The 20400-nt window shown below is 41.6% G+C and overlaps 1 long non-coding RNA gene across 1 annotated transcript in view; it reads right to left on the bottom strand.

Moving 5' to 3' along the window:
- The window catches only part of LOC307030702, a 67964-nt gene that overhangs the window by 36226 nt on the left and 11338 nt on the right, over positions 1–20400 (bottom strand). The gene's annotated exons all lie outside the window — the stretch shown is intronic.

Raw genomic sequence — 20400 nt, 5'->3', positions numbered from 1 at the left:
TTCATTCGCAGAAATGTGAAGTGATCTAACTGAGTTCTATTCATATTATTGACGCATACTGTGATCTGCATGCACTTATCAAACATTTAATTAAAGTGGGCAAGTGAGGGGGTCCAAAATCAGCCAACATGCTTTTGTTTTTATTACATGAATTGAGGTGACTGAGGCTTTTTAATATAGACTTTTCAGTGAAAACTGAACTTGAAAATGGTTTCCTCTTTTTATTTTCGGGGTGGGGAGACGTGTGTGATTAAAAATGCATTCGCAGAAATGTAAAGTGATCTAACTAAGCTCTATTCATATTCTTGACGGGAAGAGCAGTGTAAATGCGTGTCCATATGCATTTGAAAAGCAATATAAATCACACAGTTATTATGCAATAGGCTTTAAAAGCGCCATCGATAACCATTACCTTTCTCCTATTCAAACTCTTGACGGGAAAAAAGGAAGGTGTAAATGGTTGGGCTAGACTCCTACTGTATACATACAAAGGCCATTTAATAAACGTTTTTCTGGAAATGTTCACATCAGGCACCTTCAAGTTAAACAATACTACAGTAAACAATTAACACAGTAAATTGTGTGGATTAAACCACATTTATTTCGTTAAAAATAAACTAAATATGATTTCCTCCGGAGTCGGCTTGACTCGGTTTGCATTCATAAAGAATGCACAAATGTGTTTAATCGTTAATCTCAGATAAGTAAATACATTTGTTCCTGCTCAAGATTATATTCAACTTTATTGTTATTGCACATATTACAGGTACTGAGACAACGAAATGCAGTTTAGTTTCTAACCAGGAGTGCAACAAGCAGTGAAAAGTAATGTACACAATCTACAGAATAAAATATAGAATGAATTGAACGATGAATAAACAGTGAGGAGGGGTGCAGTAATACACTAGATATACACAGCAGCCCAGCCTGTGAGCAGTATTAACAGTATTAACAGCAGTGTTCGAATTACCAATTGGCTTTCGGGGGAGCCCTATTTTTCAGTGCATATCCTGCTACTAAATATGTCACACGCACGCTCTGTTGACTGGCGCAGCAGGGCGGATGCAATCAATTGCTATAAAAACACTGCTATTTTGTATTTACTTATGAAAAGCCATGGATGCCTTTCATTCCACTCACTCCATCTTTTCTGTGTCCAGTTAAAAGGCAGCTCATGGGCATCGTCAGGTTCGCAAGTGCAGGTGGCGCCAACTCGTTAAACTCTTTGTTTAAAACGAATTGGCCATCGGAACGTGTGGAGGAAGTCTCCCAGGAGGGATTGGTCACATTCCACAGCTCTGCCCCCCCCCCACCCCCCCTCCTGTGATCCCCCGCACACAGAGAGACCGCTCTTCTGGAGTGAAGGGAGCGGAAATAATGATATTGCAAGTTAGAAACGTAAGATGCATTTTGACAGACAAGATGGACACTTGGAGGAAAATATGCTGCATTTTGAATGTCCGATAGTCCACCATTAACACCTTAGTCCCGGGTCTGTGCGGAAATATCAAACATTTAATAAAAGTGTTTATTAAATGTTAATTTAATTTAATTTAATAAAAGTGAAAAACAATGAACAAGACTTAACGTATTAATAATAATTCATTATATTTATTCCGTTTTGGATTTTTGACTTTGTTTAGAGCAGTGATCTTCTCTGCAGCAGAGAGCTAAGCGCTGTCAGACCGGACCTAACCCTGAAAAGTATTATCATCTGAAATTAATCATTATGTTATTCATATTAAATACATATAAGTATTTGAACAACTTATATTTAGAAATACTCTGTTGTAATTATTGATGCATAAATGTGTTCATCCATTCCATGTGGCATCTATATAATGGGGTTAATGTATTATATTACATAACAATACATTATAATATATGATATGATAATTATATTTTAGTTTTATTAATTTCTTATTTCATAGTTTCTCATTATTATTATTTTTATTTTTATCGCTCATCTTATTTTTGATTTTATTAATCTGTGTGAATCTGTGCTATCCTGTTTTTCACTCTTACCCTGTTGCTGTTTGAACTACTAAATTTCCCCACGGGATTAATAAAGGTCCATCTTATCTTATCTTAATGTATACATTGATTTACTTCAATCTACTGTACTGTGTAAAAACACCCCAACAATATTACAAAAAATATACTGCATAAAGCAAACTTTATACTTTATTTGATCTAAAATATTGATGTTTTTTCATTATAGTAGCCTGTGAAAACCATAACAAATAAGTTATTAAATACTACAGTATTCAACAAACACAACTGCAGAGCTGCAAACATTGCAAACAGACTAAGTTCTACAACACCCAGTTGTCTTTGTGTATTTGTGAATGAAGCGCCATCTCATGGTTAAATCCTGTAATTGAACAAATTGGGAAATTTGGCAACGCCCTCTAGTAATTTGGCAACACCCCCAGCCACTGGGATCCGCTGGGTTTTTGACTGGGACACACCCATGTGAGTCCTATCTGGAGTGCTACATCTGTATACCAGGCCGGCTCAACCTGATCTCACCAGAATGCGTGACTCCACCACGACTCCTTAACACCGCATTGCGTGCTGGAGTCACGCATTCTGCTACATTTACGTGTCGGCACAACGCAAAAAACCCAAAATAAAGTGAATGAGGCTCTTTTGTCATGGTGCACACACGCATTTCTACAACGTCCCGCAGTGAGCTTTTATTCTATAAAACGTTTTTAAAATCTACTTTATAGCTTGTAGTAACTCACGGGAGGCTTCTTTTATTTTATTTGTATTCATAATCATTTTTATTTTTCGTCAGAATGTAAAAATTACATTAGTCATGAATTTTTGTTCTCAAAAAACAGTGCATTGTGTGTAATACAACTGTGATTGTTATTAAATTAGTTAGTTTTTAAGGAAGGCCAGAGCTTCAGCTGCGTCAAATAGATTGTTCCCTTTAGTTAACGTTATTTAAAAGGTAATTAAAATATCCCCTTTATTGTATTACGAGCGTCCATTCCCATTGGATAACGGAGAATTTTACACCCGGAAGTAAGTATTCTCCTTACTGTCGATTGATTTTAAAGTGATATCTGCACTATTCATCAACTAAAAAACACCAAATTATCCTTGTTAATTACACAACATCGATTGGTTTAAATTGTGTGCAATGCTTTTGTATTTTTCCCCTTCGATTCGGAAAAACAAATATTTTTTCGGAGTTTTTGGATGGCAGAAGACACTACACTACCCAGAATCCTCAGCTATCCTTTGGGACTACACCATGTGCTTAGCTTGACAAACCCCGTGATCAGTCCTGAAGCTCTGTGATTGGATGTTGGATTGGCAGTGCGCAAAGTTTACACAGAGCTTCAAAAAGCACTTTGAAATGGAATGAAACCCATCGACGGCACACTATTCAAAACAGGAATCGAACGTGTCCTACCCATAGACTGTATATATAAACTGTCCTACCTCCCCCCCAACCCCTCTTAGGTCGTAGGCTCCTCCAACAGTGCAACACAATAAAACAGATACACAGAAAATATAGTGAAATAGTGCAATAAGAGTCTATATACAAGTGATTGGAATATATATATATTTTTTATTTAACCTTTATTTAACCAGATAAAAGCATTGAGATACAATCTCATTTTCAATGCTGACCTGGCCAAGAAGACAGCAACATTACACATAACACAAACATATAAAATACAGAGAACATAACTAAGAAAACAAAAGACAAAAAAGCAGTCACTACATTGTGAATGTTATGGATGTTGTTTCTAAGTTCAGGTGTTTAATAGTCTTATGGCCTGTGGGATTAAGCTGTCCCTGAGTCTGGTGGTTTTAGTCCGGATTCTGCGGTACCGCCTGCCAGACGGCAGCAAACAGAACAGTTTGTGGTTGGGGTGATGGGGGTCTTTTATAATCCTGAGGGCTTTTTTTAAGGTTAACATGGTATTTTTACTCCACTACATTTATTTGAGTGACTTTACAGATTTGGATTAATGGTGTGAAATATAAACAACCCTTAAATCAGACTTTAGTTACACCTGAGTAAAATTCAGGGAAAGGTGATTGTCAAGTACCAACAATCAGGAGAGATATTTGATAGTTGGTGCTTGAGAAGACTAAATATTTATCTGCAGATCTGTATAAAGCATATTCATTACTCGTTATTCTCTAATCGTTCATTAAAGACTGTATATAATTGCCATTTTGCACATCCCTTTCAAGATCTCAAGATTTTCTAAGGTTTATTGACATATCATAATACACAACTACGGTGTAGTTATGCAATGAATGAAAAACGTGGGTCACAGGTTCCTCAACAGAGCATTACAAGACATCTATCAATATGTGTGTATACTCCACCATTAAACTGTCGTATTCTGCACATGTATTATTCTATCTACATACATCTTATAAGAGTATAATAAATATGTATAATATCGGTTAAAATAAGTGCTTCAACATAGTTAACATTGCAGGAAAGTTGATTTTTCAAGTTCCAAAACAAACCATGCAATATATTAGACGTTAAGTACTTTGTCAGGCTTAATATGTATCTGTAGATAGATACCCCCAAAGCTTTTTTCTTATTTAAAAGAAGACCTTAACCTAAAGTATTCTTTAATGTTTAAATAAAGCCTTATTAGTTTGTCTGTTTTGCACATCCTCCTATCAGGCACTGAACTGTTTTATTGTTGATATTATTTACAATATCTTCTTGATATTTTCTATTCTATATTTATATAATTGACCTTATACTTTCCCACTATTTTGTATGTAGGCCTACTCTTAATATTTAAATGTTTTCATCAAATATAACACATTCAAAAGTGCTTTACAAAAATGAAAGACATTAAGAAAAAGGCATTTTAAAACAGTCATTAAAAAGCAACACAATCTCCCTACATTGCAATAGGCTAGTTGCACAATATGGCGTCTATCAACTTCCGGTTAATTGAGTGTGCGGTTGTAAACTTCCAGTCTACGGTAGAGCGGTAGAGGGAAGAGCGATAGATACCGTATAGATGGCAATAGATAGCGAGAGAGATAGCGTATAGATATTATATAGGCACTATTTTACACTCGATGTCTCCAAGACCTACCGAAGGTTAACATCAGTGATGTACATCGGCTGGTACAAGCGGCAGGCTCAGCCCCGAGGAGAAAAAGAGAAAAGGGGTTCAAGATGTAGCTACATATCCAGGGACGTCGACAATTATGAAGGTAAGTAACAAACAAAGCAGTAGTTACTGGCTAACTTTGACAAATTGACAGTCTTGATACAGTGTAAAGTGTTTTAATGATGTACTATTACGTTTTTTTGGATAATATGAATGATATCCAATTCCCCACAGTTTCAAACAAAGATCTACCTTCAGGGAGAGTGAGCATCAGGGCTAGCTGTTACAGGTCCATGAGAAAGCATGAAAAGCCTCACGATCTCAGAGTAGGGAGGAAAATAAAAAGTGTTCATCGGTTCAAAGCCTCAATCAGGTTCATGTTCTGGGGTTTTGATGTGGCTAGAGTAGGTAACCTGTGATTTAGGATTCAAATAAGCCCAGTTAGCTGACGTGTTGCAACAGATTACATAGTGACAATACATTTGCTCACATCAACTGGTAGCTAGCTATGTGTGTGTAGCATGAAGGGGCTACAGATTTATTTTCGTTTTGTAACCCTCTCGTGTAAAATGATAAATACATTAGCTAAACCCAAACTTAGCTTTCATCAAAGATTTTTAATGAGAGGTTGAAAACCGTCTCTGCTTTCATGGAAACCCCAGAAACTGGTTGTGACGGCTGCTGTTCTTTACTGAATGGTTAGTATAATCCATGTAGGGTCCAATTATTTGTATTGGCCATGTAGGTAAGTGCTGGTTTTGTACCCTACATCTATGTTAAGCTGTTCAACGTTCTACTAACACTATTTTATGTAGTTATAATATAAGATAATACATTGAGAGAGCTGAGACAGGCTATACAAGCGTATCTGTTTGAATGTCCTTAAATTACAGTATTCCAAACAGCAGAACTTTTGTGTATGTGATGTGACTGACAACCTTTAACCTTTTCCCACACCTATTACTTGCCTGATCAGCCTGCTCTCAGCTTTCTCATTTGTCTGTTTTGTATTGAAGCAGTGTCCTTAATGTAAAATGACTGACATTTTGTTTTAAGAACTGTTCCCCTGTGGAGATTGCAGTGGCATAGTGTTCCTGTGTAGCTGGAACAGCACTCTGCAACTACAATGTTGCACTGCTGTTCCAGACCGCACACTACTCCACACTCAACCTGGCTGCTGTACCCCCTGTCCTCAGCTGCACTGAAACAGAGCAGCGATGGCACAAGCCAATAACCATGGTAAGTACAGTATGTGTTCACAACCAATCCACGGTTTAATGAGTATTTCCTTTGTGCCAAGAGCTGATTTAGTATGTTGCATCAACAACCTTTTCAATTAATTTGACAATTCTTCTGTGTAATTAATAGGGTGTGAAACCAGGCAGAGTGAGTGACATGGTGTTCATTTCCACTAAGCCAAAGCAGTTTACAGTTGCTGACGGTGTAAGGTGATATATATTGTCCTAAGTAATTGTATGTAGCCTGCTACAACTTTGTGATTGTTGTCTGAGTGTAAAATTGTTCTTAAAGTCCTAATTATCATATAAACATGTTCAAAGGACTACACGTTACAAGGCCGTGCGGGGGGAGCTACCAGACCCAGATGTCCTCAAAGTCAGCGAGGCATACAAGGACTTCTCAGCAGACATCGCACCACGAAAAAAAAACGAATGGCTCACTACTCAACTCAACGACTAACACTCTTTCAGAGGATATGTTGGAAATGCAAACATTATATTTATTTTTTGCATCTACTTTCTGGATATTGTACATCTGTTCATCTGTTATATAAACTAGCATTACTTAAATATGCAGAGACTAATTTAAATGTTTAAATATGTATTTTCCCCCCCGATATAACATCAACTTAATGTTATCATATTGTGGATTTATTAAATTATGTATTTTCCTTTGTTATTTATGTGTGCGTTTGTTTTGAGGATATAATTCATTAGTACCTAAACATAGTATGGTTAGGGTTAGGGTTAGGAAATGAAATGAATTTGAAATGGATTTAACTTCTGTTAGACAGCTATCATACTGAATAAATATTTACTGTGAATGTATGCAAAAATGTATGGCATATGGCTGTCTAACAGAATTTAAATTCATTTCTCTCTTATTCTGATAATGTACTTAACCCCAAATAAATGAACCCAATAAAAATAGTTGTTAAATAATAGTGAAGTGACGTTATAATAACAATAACTCATCTCTCACTCGTTTTATTTTTCAGCTTTGCTAAAAGCCACTGTGTCAAGTGTCCATCTTGTGTTGCCGTCTGGAGTTGTCCAATATGGCGGACCATCTCGCACATGCGCAGTACCGATCGGGCAGGGGGACGGATCGGGTAGTGAAAACGCGCTTTAACCAGTAGGAGGTGCGGGTTAAAAAGCTGTCAATTTTACAGTGTTACAGTAACAAAATAAAATATACTGCTGTTTCTGGTTTAGTTTAGGACGGATATATGTTGTTATTGTTTTGATATTTGTCACACAAAAGCGATGGAAAAACCCCACAGCAACACAGAACATTTGGTCTTAACATGACCCAGCGGTCTAGTAGTTAATAAAAAACAATAATATCAAAACTAATTATTGCTACTAACTTTATTGTGAAATTAAAACAGAACGGTAAAAGAATCGTTTCTGGTCTATTCTGATGCCCGATCTCTGTAGATAAATAAAGAACTACGACAGGTGTGTAGTATTTAATGCTGCCAAACCATTTATTACAATGCATTCATGTGATGACTTTCAAAGAATAAAGCAAGCACTGCTGAATAAAGTATGATTTTATCTTTTACGAAACGTTTTTTTTTTATACGGAATGCAGTTGGAGGTCAACCAATCACAGAGCTTGAGGACTGATCACGGGGTTTGTCAAGCTAAGCACATGGTGTAGTCCCAAACGATAGCTGTAGTGTGTAGTGTCTTCTGCCATCCCAAAACTCCGAAAACATATTTGTTTCTCCGAATCGAAGGGGAAAAACACAAAAGCATTGTACACAATTTAAACCAATCAATGTTGGGTAATTAACAAGGATAATCTGGTGTTTTTGAGTTGATGAGTAGTGCAGATATCACTGTAAAATCAATCGAGAGTAAGGAGAATACTTACTTCTGGGTGTAAAATGCTTCGTTATCCAATGGGAATGGACGCTAAATGTAGCTCAGCGCAAGTTCAATCAGTAAGACAATATCATCTGTTGTCACACGTTATCTCAATAAGTGATCAGGGGCGTCACGCCCCTGCTAGCAATCATCGCACCTGCTAACCCCTTAAAATATGCTCTCCCCTCCCTGTAAGTTGTCATTTTAGGTGTCAACGCACAAGCAGTAGCAGGGCTTCGTCCCAGCTCCAGGCATTATTCATCAGCTCCGCAGTCTTGCGGATTAAGCTACAGGCGGCGTTCCCCAGTCGGCTAGCGGTTCCAGCCGCCCGCCCCGCAAACCCGGACGCGGGAGGAAAAGACAAGGAAATCGGGCTCCACGGAAGTTCCTCCGGCTTAATGGAAATGGGCTACTTCACGCAAACAATGACGCACGCCTTCAGTCTCTCCAGAGGGCATCACTGGCATCAGGGCCGCTCAAATACGGCGCTTCCGGCTTCACGCGGAACGGGTCCTCCTCGCATGCAAAGCTTTACCCATTTCTGGCTTCAACCACAACCCATTATCCCGTTTATGACACGACCAGATACTAAATAAATTAGGAATTTACTCCCAATATTAATTTAGTGATATTGACTGAATGATCGTATTTTTCTTCTTTTTCTTCTCCACTAAGAAATATTCCGTTTCTCGGTGCACCAACGGCTGGATCTGCGACAACAAAATCTCCTCGGCAGCACTGTCCAATCCGTTCACAGCCTCTGATCCACTAAATCCTTACACATTACAGAGGTGAATTAGGTTCAAAGCTGGAATATCGCGTCATGACGTAACTGTTTACATCGCCGTTTCTCTCCCTATACCGCTGTCAAACAAACATCAATCGAGGATTGCGTCGGGTAGTTTTAATCATACGGAGCCAGATTCAATCAGAACTACTTCTTCAAACTATATTTTTCTAGAACGCTGTGATGCATCGGTTATCATGTGGTTCAGCGGCATTAAGGCCGCTGCAGCGCGCGTGCACCGGAGCTTATTTCATTTGTTAACTCACACGCCAGCGGTCACCGTTAAGCACTCACTGTCCGTCTGTCACATAAGCAATCGATAATTATTTCCCATCTCTTAGCGACGTGTTTCAGTATGGATTTATGCCGTCAGCATCACAACACCGTAGGGGTTTCACAACTACCAATATTTACTAGTCGACTAGTTTTTAAAAATAGTAGTCGACTAGTCGTTACGTCATAATAGAGACACACAAAGAGAGGTTTACAACTGTATTTTCTATTGGAACTCATACAGTAACATTAAACACTGCATTTTAATTTGTGTTACATGGCTGAGTAAATAACAAACACTGGACTCACCAAAATCGACAGCAAAAAACTCTTGTTTACATAAATGCCACGTAAATCCAGTGCGCAACACTTCGCTGTCCTCCACGATAACGTCCACCTTTCCATATTTTTGGTTTGAACACCAACGCATCGACATGTGAGGGAAGGAGGCTTGACCGCTTTCGGGTGACAGTGTTGCCTGCCAGGGAAAAAACCCTCTCACTCGGGGTGCTTGTGGCTGGAATAGCCAGGTAGCTCCTCGAAAGCAGGGGAAGCGGTGCACGTTTTCTGCCCACCACTCCAGTGGATTATCCATTGTGGGGATATGCGGTGTCCGCTGGCAGTAATCCCGTAGCTCATCATCCGCATCACTGTTGACCCGTGTTTTCTTGCTGTTCGTTTGCCTCTGTTCAGTGCTGACGCCGGTCCGTTGCTCACTGGTGCTAGCATTACTGCTAGTGCTAGCTGTCGGCAGCTTGTGTTTCATCTTCAGATGGTTGCGCATAGCAGATGCATTTGTATTGTACTTCAGTACAGCTGTACACAACTGACACTTCACTGTGGAGTTGGTTACATCTTCGTTGAAGTACTGCCATACATAAGAATGTCGGACGTGTTTTGTAGCATTTTGCAGCACCTCGTTTACCTCCATTTTTTTCCACGACTAGTCGACTAGGGCCTACAGCGCCGACTAGTGGTAAAGGTAGTCGACTAGTCGATTAGTTGGTGAAACCCCTACAACACCGTCATAAGGTGATGTTGCTTAGCAACCGAGCTAATCAGTCATCTTGACTACTGTCACTATCATTGCGGCATTAAACCGTTTCCTACACAATAACAGATTCTTAGTGCTGCCCGACTTGTCACTTTGTTCAAGTGCCACTGCTCGTTACAACTCTATTCGCTTTAGCGTAGGCTACTAGCATGACTGGTATTGCTTAGGGCAATCTTGATGACAAAGGTCAATGTTCCCCCTTTCTACGCACGGAGATATGTATCTTAATAGTGTGCAGGCCAAGGCTGGCTCTTCAAACAGATATTAACGACGCGCTTTAAGTTCCCATCATCCGTTCAGCGGAACTCTTTCAGCCTTAAGCGGGAGTCAAGTAAGGAGAAACCACGCGCGCACCGGCTATTCGGGTAAATAATATTAATAGTTGTCTCTCCCCAGTTCAAATCACCCACTTCCCAGGCAGATCCCCTCATGCGTTGCTTTACGCCATCTAGTGTTCAAATACAACATTACTAACCTATAACTCCGCTCAACTGGGAAAAGAGAAGAAGAAAGAAGAAGAGACTCCTCCAGGAGCACAGCGTTCCTAATCATGAGGAACTATAGGCCCAGTCACACACCTGGAGTGCCTAGGCATCACATCAATCTCATGGTATTAATGTTCCTCTAACTAAACTGCGTGCATCCACATAAACGTCAAGGCATATACAGCAAACATCTTCAACGACAGTTGCTCTTCCTCACCGGGCAACCGTACTTTGCATGCGGATAATCTTCGGCACGCCATCATCTCCCGTTTCCTGGACGTGGCATCCGCCGGCCTCACAGCGACCGCGTTTTCCCGACTCTAAGGACGTGCACTGCACATCCTCCGTTTTGGGGGGAATATCTGCACGAGATCATCCGCCATAGCGGCACGCTCAGATTTCCACTAATGCTTACACATTTATTATCACACTCGCTGGATCTAACACTAGCGTCCCTCCATCATCCTCTTCTCAGATGATAGAAGACGTTCTTAATCACTCAATCAGCTTATCAGCATCTATGACTCATCCTGGCGCACTTAACTGCTAATTAAGCTAGACTATATCACGGGTCATGTCTCAGTATTTAACCAAGTGTATGGTTTTTCTGCGTGCATCCTGCACTTCATTCATATTCTCGGGTTCATGCTCACTTGGCTGTGTCAATCCAGGTTATGATATTCAAGCATCACTGTACTCCAGCTAACAGGTCTCGTGCATTACTTGTCTACATCTCCCTCTTCACCGGACAACGGCGCGTGCTGGCTATCCGAGGTCTCTCAAACACTAAAATGGTAATTATGCCTATAACTGGTGGTGGTGGTTTCAAAGCACGTCAGCATGTATACGTGTCACTGTGTTCATGTTTAACCCTGCATGTCAGGTCGCGACCTCCGGGTCTGCGTCATGTTTAACCCTGCACGTCAGGTTGCGACCTCCGGGTCCGTGTTCATGTTTAACCCTGCACGTCAGGTTGTGACCTCCGGGTCCGTGTTCATGTTTAACCCTGCACGTCAGGTTGTGACCTCCGGGTCCCTGTTCATGTTAATCCTACACGTCAGGTTGTGACCTCCGGGTCTGCATTATGTTTAACCCTGCGAGTGCAGGTTGCGGCCAGTGGGTCGCGTTAGGTTTAACTCTGCGAGTGCAGGTTGCAGCCAGTGGGTCGCGTTATGTTTAACCCTGCAAGTGCAGGTTGCGGCCAGAGGGTCTGCATTAGGTTTAACCCTGCGGGTGCAGGTTGCGGACATGGGTCTGCGGTAGGTTTAACCCTGCGAATGCAGGTTGCGGCCAATGGGTCAGCGCATGTCTAACCCCGCAGCCCGGAAGCGATTCCGGCGCCTCATCACGTCCCCATGTTAATCTCTGTTTTTCATCCATAGATCTCCGCAGCCAGCCGCAAGGTAAGAATTGCTCACAGCTCAGTACTTCATACTTCACTTATTTTGGGGGTTCATCAGAGCGGTTCTTTCCCTCCTGAATGATCATCCTGCAAACCCGGGGCCTAATCGCCAAAACATCATTACAGTTACTTGTTGTAATACGTCAATCACTATTCCTGCATATCATGTGTCCCGATAATAAACATGTATTTCATACATCACGTCTCTCCTGATTGAACTAATTTAATAAAAATCACAGTTGTATTACACACAATGCACTGTTTTTTGAGAACAAAAATTCGTAACTAATGTAATTTTTACATTCTGACGAAAAATTTAAATGATTACGAATAAAAAAGAAGCCTCCCGTGAGTTACTACAAGCTATAAAGTAGATTTTAAAAACGTTTTATAGAATAAAAGCTCACAGCGGGACGTTGAAGAAATGCGTGTGTGCACCACAACAAAAGAGCCTCATTCACTTTACATTGGGGTTTTTTGCGTGGTGCCGACACGTAAATGGAGCAGAATGCGTGACTCCAGCACGCAATGCGGTGTTAAGGAGTCGTGGTGGAGTCACGCATTCTGGTGAGATCAGGTTGGGCCGGCTTTAGCATCTCTGAACCCGCACAGTGCTTTGACAGCACTTACTGCGGTTTATTCCACTCTCGTGCGTGCGCCCACCTGCTGCGTGATCCCACTGTGGCCAGGGACATCTCACGGCAAGCAGCGGCGCCCACATCGTGGACCAGGATATTAATTTGACCCCTTCATCCTTTACATGCTCCCCCATGGCAAAATCATTCGTCGCCACAACCTTCAATTTCACTGCTACGGCCAGGGGCGGCTCCAGGGGGTAGCTATAGTTGCTATAGCAACTCCAACAATTGGCCTAGCAACGGCTTAGCAACCCCATTGTTTTGTTATGAAAATGTATCTATATATATTTATACACATTCTCGAGAGATCTATCATGGGTCGTTGTAAGTTAAAGCGCAAACTGTTACTTGGCTAATGTTGTTATAATTCTCAGTATGTAAATACAGATCGAAAATGGAAAGATTTCTCGAAAGTCAGCGTAAACGACTGCGATCTCCAACGGAGCCGGTCAACCCTGTGTGTGTGTGTGTGTGTGTGTGTGTGTGTGTGTGTGTGTGTGTGTGTGTGTGTGTGTGTGTGTGTGTGTGTGTGTGTGTGTGTGTGTGTGTGTGTGTGTGTGTGTGTGTGTTTGCGGTGTGGTGATGAGGTTAAATGCCACAGCATGCCAGTTGAAACAGTGAACGATCGCTATTGTGTACACGCTTATGGGTGTAATGGTATTATACACAAATATTGTAGGAGCACAAACGGTGTTCAAATTTAGCTTTTACAAACTTATTTTGGTTGTGCTTACCTTGCAAAGTAATGTTATAAGTGTCAAAGGAATGTTTTAATGTAAATATTAATGATAATATTGTAGTTGTGTCCAAGTTAATAGTTACTTCAGTTATCAGATGTGCACAGTTTAGTACATTTGTAAAGTTATTTAGACAATGTTGTTGGTGGGAGTTAGGGAGAGACCGCCCCTTCCAGGTGTGTGTTTGCGTTTTCCGGTGTGTGTGGAGGGAGTACGGGACGGTAGGAGTTGTCTTCGAGTGTGGGGAAAAGTCATAATGAGTGTTATACTCAGGGGTGCACATAACCTTTTTGCCCTGGTTCTCAAAGGAGCACCTGGAGATGTTGCTTGGTGCTCATCCTTAAAATGAAATAAACCGTAACTTTTGAGGGGGTCTTGACTTTATTTGACACACGGCACTGAACACACATGCAGAGGTGAAAACAAGTAAACATTAGCACGACCAGTAATCCTACAAGCTGTCATCACTACCTTTCTGACTGTTTTCCTCACTGTCTTCCTCTCTGTCAGACATGGTAGCTGATGATGTAGGCCTACTACTTTCTCTCTGGTTGAGTCTGCGATTAGCTGCTTGCATCCACAAGTCAACAGCTGGTTTTGGGTCGAAAGTCTCTTGTCATCTTAGACAAGTGGATGTAATCAAATAAGTATGTGAACATAACCAATAACCTCCCATAGCCAATAACAAATTAATGTAACTTATTTTATTTGTGTTGTTCATTCATATCTTATTTGACCTTAACATTTATTTATTTATGCATTTTTTTTTATCTCTCCAGTTTTAAAGGATATTTTTGGTTACTGTCCTATAGTATACATTCGAATGATTTCAAACCTGTTTATCCCAATAATTATAAAGGAGTGCCTTGGAAATATGCGTTTACATAAATTGTGACCAAACCGTTTGAACTTAGACTAAAGTTAACTATCTAAACACTCTGAGTCCTTACCTCACTGAGCTGTAGTTATCAGCCTCTCAGTCTGACTGGAGAGGAATCTCCCTCCACATTATTGTAAAAACATCTTCTTCTTATATCTGTTAGCGCAGCTAGCACCAGATTCTAATAACAACAGCGCCGGTACCGGTGCACCCTCCTGTTACAGATATGGGCATCTGTTAATGCCTGTTATATAGTGACGCCTGTTGGCGCTTTAGTAAACTGCATGCTGACAAAGGCTTACACTGTGATGTACTATATCCGCAAGCGCGGGAATTATACATGTGATGGAGTTGTGAGTTACGGAAATAAAGCTGCAGACTGAAACATGGTGTCAGAAGCGGTCTTCTTGGACTAAAAGCTCAAGAAAACTCACGTCATGACGACAAACAGTATTCCGTCACCCGAGGGCATGCATATGTCTGGTGATATAGCAAAAGACTGGGAGGTTTTTAGAGCGGAATTTGAGGACTTTTTGCTCGCTACAGGTCTGACCGAAAAAACGGATGCGGTGCAGGCAGCCACACTGAGACGGCTTAAGGGGAACGAGTGCCGGCATATACAGGACTGTCTCAGAAAATTAGAATATTGTGATAAAGTTCTTTATTTTCTGTAATGCAATTAAAAAAACAAAAATGTCATACATTCTGGATTCATTACAAATCAACTGAAATATTGCAAGCCTTTTATTATTTTAATATTGCTGATTATGGCATACAGCTTAAGAAAACTCAAAAATCCTATCTCAAAAAATTAGAATAGTTCCTCAGACCAAGTAAAAAAAAAAAGATTTATAACAGCAAAACACAATCAAACATTTGAAAATGTCCATTAATGCACTCAGTACTTGGTTGGGAATCCTTTTGCACGGATTACTGCATCAATGCGGCGTGGCATGGAGGCAATCAGCCTGTGGCATTGCTGAGGTGTTATGGATGCCCAGGATGCTTCAATAGCGGCCTTTAGCTCATTAGCATTGTTGGGTCTGGTGTCTTTCAGCTTCTTCTTCACAATACCCCACATATTCTCTATGGGGTTCAGGTCAGGGGAATTTGCAGGCCAATCGAGGACAGTAATGCCATGGTCAGTACACCAGTTACTGGTGGTTTTGGCACTGTGGGCAGGTGCCAGATCATGCTGGAAAATGAATTCCTCATCTCCATAGAGCTTTTCAGCAGACGGAAGCATGTAGTGCTCTAAAATCTCTTGGTACACAGCTGCATTTACTCTGGGCTTGATGAAACACATTGGACCAACACCAGCAGCTGACATGGCTCCCCAAACCATCGCTGACTGTGGGAACTTCACACTGGATTTCAAGCAACTTGGATTTTGCTCCTCTCCAGCCTTTCTCCAGACTCTGGCGCCTTGACTTCCAAATGAAATACAAAACTTGCTTTCGTCTGAAAAGAGGACTTTGGACCACTGTGCAACTGTCCAGTGCTTCTTTTCCTTAGCCCAAGTCAGACGCCTCTTCCGTTGTCTTGAGTTCAGAAGTGGCTTGACCATGGGAATACGGCTATTGTAGCCCATTTCCCGGACACGTCTGTGAACAGTGACTTTTGATACCTGGACTCCAGCTTCAGTCCACTGTCTTTGAAGCTCCCCCAAATTCTGGAAGCGACTCTTCTTCACAATGCTGTTAAGGCTGCGGTCATCTCTCTTGGTTGTGCAGCGTTTCCTGCCACATTTCCCCCTTCCAACAGACTTTTTGTGGATGTGCTTTGAAACTGCACTCTGTGAACAGCTTGCTCTTTGAGAAATTTCTTTTTGTGTCTTACCCTCCTGATGGAGGGTGTCAATGACGGTCCTCTGGACAGCAGTCAGATCAGCAGTCTTCCCCATACTTGTGATTTAGTTTACTGAACCAAGCTGAGTGTTTTTCAAGGCTCAGGAAACCCTTGCAGGTGTTTCGAGTTAATTAGACGATTCAAGTGATTCGTTGAACACCCTACTAGTATACTTTTTCATGATATTCTAATATTTAGAGATAGGATATTTGAGTTTTCTTAAGCTGTATGCCATAATCAGCAATATTAAAATAATAAAAGGCTTGCAATATTTCAGTTGATTTGTAATGAATCCAGAATGTATGACATTTTTGTTTTTTTAATTGCATTACAGAAAATAAAGAACTTTATCACAATATTCTAATTTTCTGAGACAGTCCTGTATATATGCACAACTTCACGCTGACCGAGGAACAAAAGAAAGACCCCAAAACAATTTTGTATGCGTTGGGGGATTATTTCAAGCCGGCAAAAAATGTGATTTATGAGAGATACACGTTCGGATGCTGCAAACAAGGACCGGACGAGCCGATCGATAGCTTTATAACAAAGCTGAGGGAAAAAGCATCATCATGTGAGTACCGTGACCTGAAAGGTGAACTGATTAGGGACAGGCTGGTACTCGGTATTGCCAGCGAGAGCACCAGACGGCGACTGCTGCATGAACGGGACCTAACGCTGCCAACAGCTGTGGAGATTTGCCGCCTTGCAGAATTGACGGAGTCACGCATGAGGCTTATTGAGAGCCCGCAGGCACAGGTGGACAGTATTAATGCTATGGTGGACAGGCAAGGCGGACGACGCAAAACACAGTGGAAAACAGCGGAAAGAAACACAGCGGCTGAGAGAGAGCAGCAGTGGACCTGCAAATACTGTGGAAATGGACACAAACAGGGCAGAGAGCAGTGCCCAGCCTATGGTAAGACCTGCCAAGCATGTGGCGTTTCAAATCACTTTGCAAAAGTATGTCAGGCCAGCAGCAGAGCAGAGAAAACAAGAAAAGTTAATGTTGTTGACGATGTCCGGCAAACTGAAGGGGACTCAGATACAAGTGAAAACCTATACAATGTCACTGAATATGTGGGGAATGTGAAAGCACCAGGACGCAAATTGTTTGTGCACCTACACCTGAATAAGAGAAGACAGTTATGCCAGCTAGATACAGGGGCCACTTGCAATGTTATGGGCCGCCAGTTTAAAGAGAAACTGTCACCAAAGACAGCCTTACAGCCGACCAGAACAAGGCTAAAGCTGTACTCTGACACATACATGCCATCCCTGGGGAAATTTCGCACTGACTATGTGGTCAGGGGGAAAACACACAGCCTTGTGTTTGAGATAGTGAACACCAAACAAAAGCCCCTGCTAGGTGGTGCTGCACGCACTGATCTGGGCCTTGTGAAATTCACTATTCCAAGAGAACTACTGCCAGCGGAGGTGAACACTATTGATGCAAGCCAGTCTATGCCACTCACAAAAGAAATGCTACTGAAAGACTTTCATGATGTTTTCCATGACCCGATCGAGTCAGTCCGGTTGGGGCAGAATCTCTGCTCCGCGCCGTTCCTATATGAGCGGGTTCTCAAAAGAAGGAAAAGTCAAAGCAGCCAGGATATGGGTTAAATAATAGTCTGCTTTAATGGCAAAAACATACAATACATCACCCAATCACCTAATCACGAAGCACTCTGCAGAGTACTCCGGGCTCAGGTTCTACCACCGTGTGAGACGCGTCTCAGGAACGGCAAGTCAAAAACAAGAGCGCCGATCTTCAAAATGATCACAACATTTATACACAGGTGGGGAGGAGTTTTATCGCTTGCTCTTCCCTAGCTATTTGTTATTGGCGAGTTCACTTCTGAGCGAGCTAGCAAGTTATTCACAATAAATATATCCTCCTTACTATCTGTCCAGCTTTTAAGATGCGATATTTCTTTCAACAGAATGGGAGTTAAAACCCAACAGACTTATAACGCACCTCCCGCCCCATGAGCGTCGGATCTGTTATTTAATTTAGTCTTAGATGCAGACTCAATACTAGCACCTTCAGCTAGCTGCCGTGCGGCACTCTATACCCGCAACCAACACTACACTGACTTATAACGCAACTTTTGGTTCCTATGAACCTCAGATTTGTTATTCACTTTAGCCATGGATAGAGACTCGATACTCTACTTGGCTTCCCCAGCAAGTATAGCCTGTGAGGACTCCCATACCTCCACTAGGCCAGGGACTCTATACCCTTCCAGCCGTTAGAGACTCAATACCCTACGCTGACATACTTGCTGATTCACTTTTATATGTATAAATATTCACAGAAAAAATTCCCCGTACAGTCTATTCAGCTTTTATTGTCCGATGTTTATTCCAACAAGTTTAGCAAGCCTCTCAGCGTGCTTCAACACCGTCTTTCAATGATGTGACGCTGACATGGAGTCTTAACCCAGGCTTACAGAACTCTTTATCGTGACGTTTGGCCTTATAGATTCAACCCCACAGAACAAAGGATTAATGAGGTCCGGTCACTTCAAAATTGCATTTTGAAGGTTGCGTTACTCTCCTTTGGATTTACTTATAACTCAACTTTGATTCCTATGAACCTAAGAATTGTTATTCTGATTTGTTCCGGATGGCGTCTGAAAACAGCCACTGAACATCCCCCAACGAGTCTTCAGCCGTCTCCTTTTTGCAAAAAGTACGGGGCCTTTCACCTTCGTCTTACATACCTCGTTGATTCACTTTTATGTTATATAACTTTCCTACCTATCTAAAATATGTATTTGTATATTCCACCGCAACAACTATGATACCGGAATATGTCTCTGACAACTCTAAAATGTAGTTTAGCCAATTACAGACCTGCGATAGAAACAGGCTCGTCTGCTCACCTTTCAATTGTAGGATCCTCGTTTTAGTAGTCAGAGATTATTCTAGGCCTCTTCTTCGGACCATTCGTCCGCTGGCTGCTGATTTTCCTCTCAAAAACCCTACTCATGACGTCACCACGTCGGTACGTCGCCACGTCATGACACCATCACGTCGGGGAAACACCATTTGTTGGGGCAGAATCTCTGCTCCGCGCCGTTCCTATATGAGCGGGTTCTCAAAAGAAGGAAAAGTCAAAGCAGCCAGGATAAGGGTTAAACAATAATCTGCTTTAATGGCAAAAAAATACAATACATCACCCAATCACCTAATCACGAAGCACTCTGCAGAGTACTCCGGGCTCAGGTTCTACCACCGTGTGAGACACGTCTCAGGAACGGCAAGTCAAAAACAAGAGCGCCGATCTTCAAAATGATCACAACATTTATACACAGGTGGGAAGGAGTTTTATCGCTTGCTCTTCCCAAGCTATTTGTTATTGGCGAGTTCACTTCTGAGCGAGCTAGCAAGTGAGTTGGCAGTGTTCCATTGGTCGGTTTCCCTTCTGGGCGGGACCCCAGGTAGTGAGTCAGCAGTTTGTTGATTCCATCTGTTGCTTCTGTGCGCGTGTGTGTGTGTGTGTTTGTCCCTCTGCCCTCAGGCAGATCCCCCAATCAATGATTTGGAGTCATGACAGAGGACTCTTTGAGAGGACACATACTCATTCCCCCTAAACATCTTCAACACATACAAACATCCTATCATGTATCTTTTCACACAACAGCCAACTGTTTTTCTCTATGAAAGCCATATTTGTAAATATCCAAACGCCATCGTCAATGGCAACATCAGTCAACCAACATAAGTTAATTGTTCTTGTGGCTTAATGGCTTCCCTGAACTTTCCTTCACCCCAAAGTCAGCTTACTAGGAATGAATACATTTGATTGATAAGCTCAAAAGGACGTTTATCTCGTTTACTGCTGGGTGGCCCAAGTCTCAAGGCCTGCAGGATGTGTAGGAGATAAATCATTAATTCTACAAGACTTTAACTGCCTTATATCTGAAAATGTATCTGGGAATTCCCCTGTTGATTGCAAGGACTATTGATAATTAACAGAGAGACCCTAGGGGCCTCTTCTTGGTATCTGCTAGGCAGAAGTCACTCAATGCAGAAATCACAAGTTTAACACACATTC

This window comes from Notothenia rossii (assembly GCF_949606895.1).
Source record: "Notothenia rossii genome assembly, chromosome: 2".
NCBI classification, from domain to species: Eukaryota; Metazoa; Chordata; class Actinopteri; order Perciformes; family Nototheniidae; genus Notothenia; species Notothenia rossii.
The sequence above is the reverse complement of the archived record's forward strand: the minus strand, read 5'-3'. Positions and strand labels throughout refer to the sequence as shown.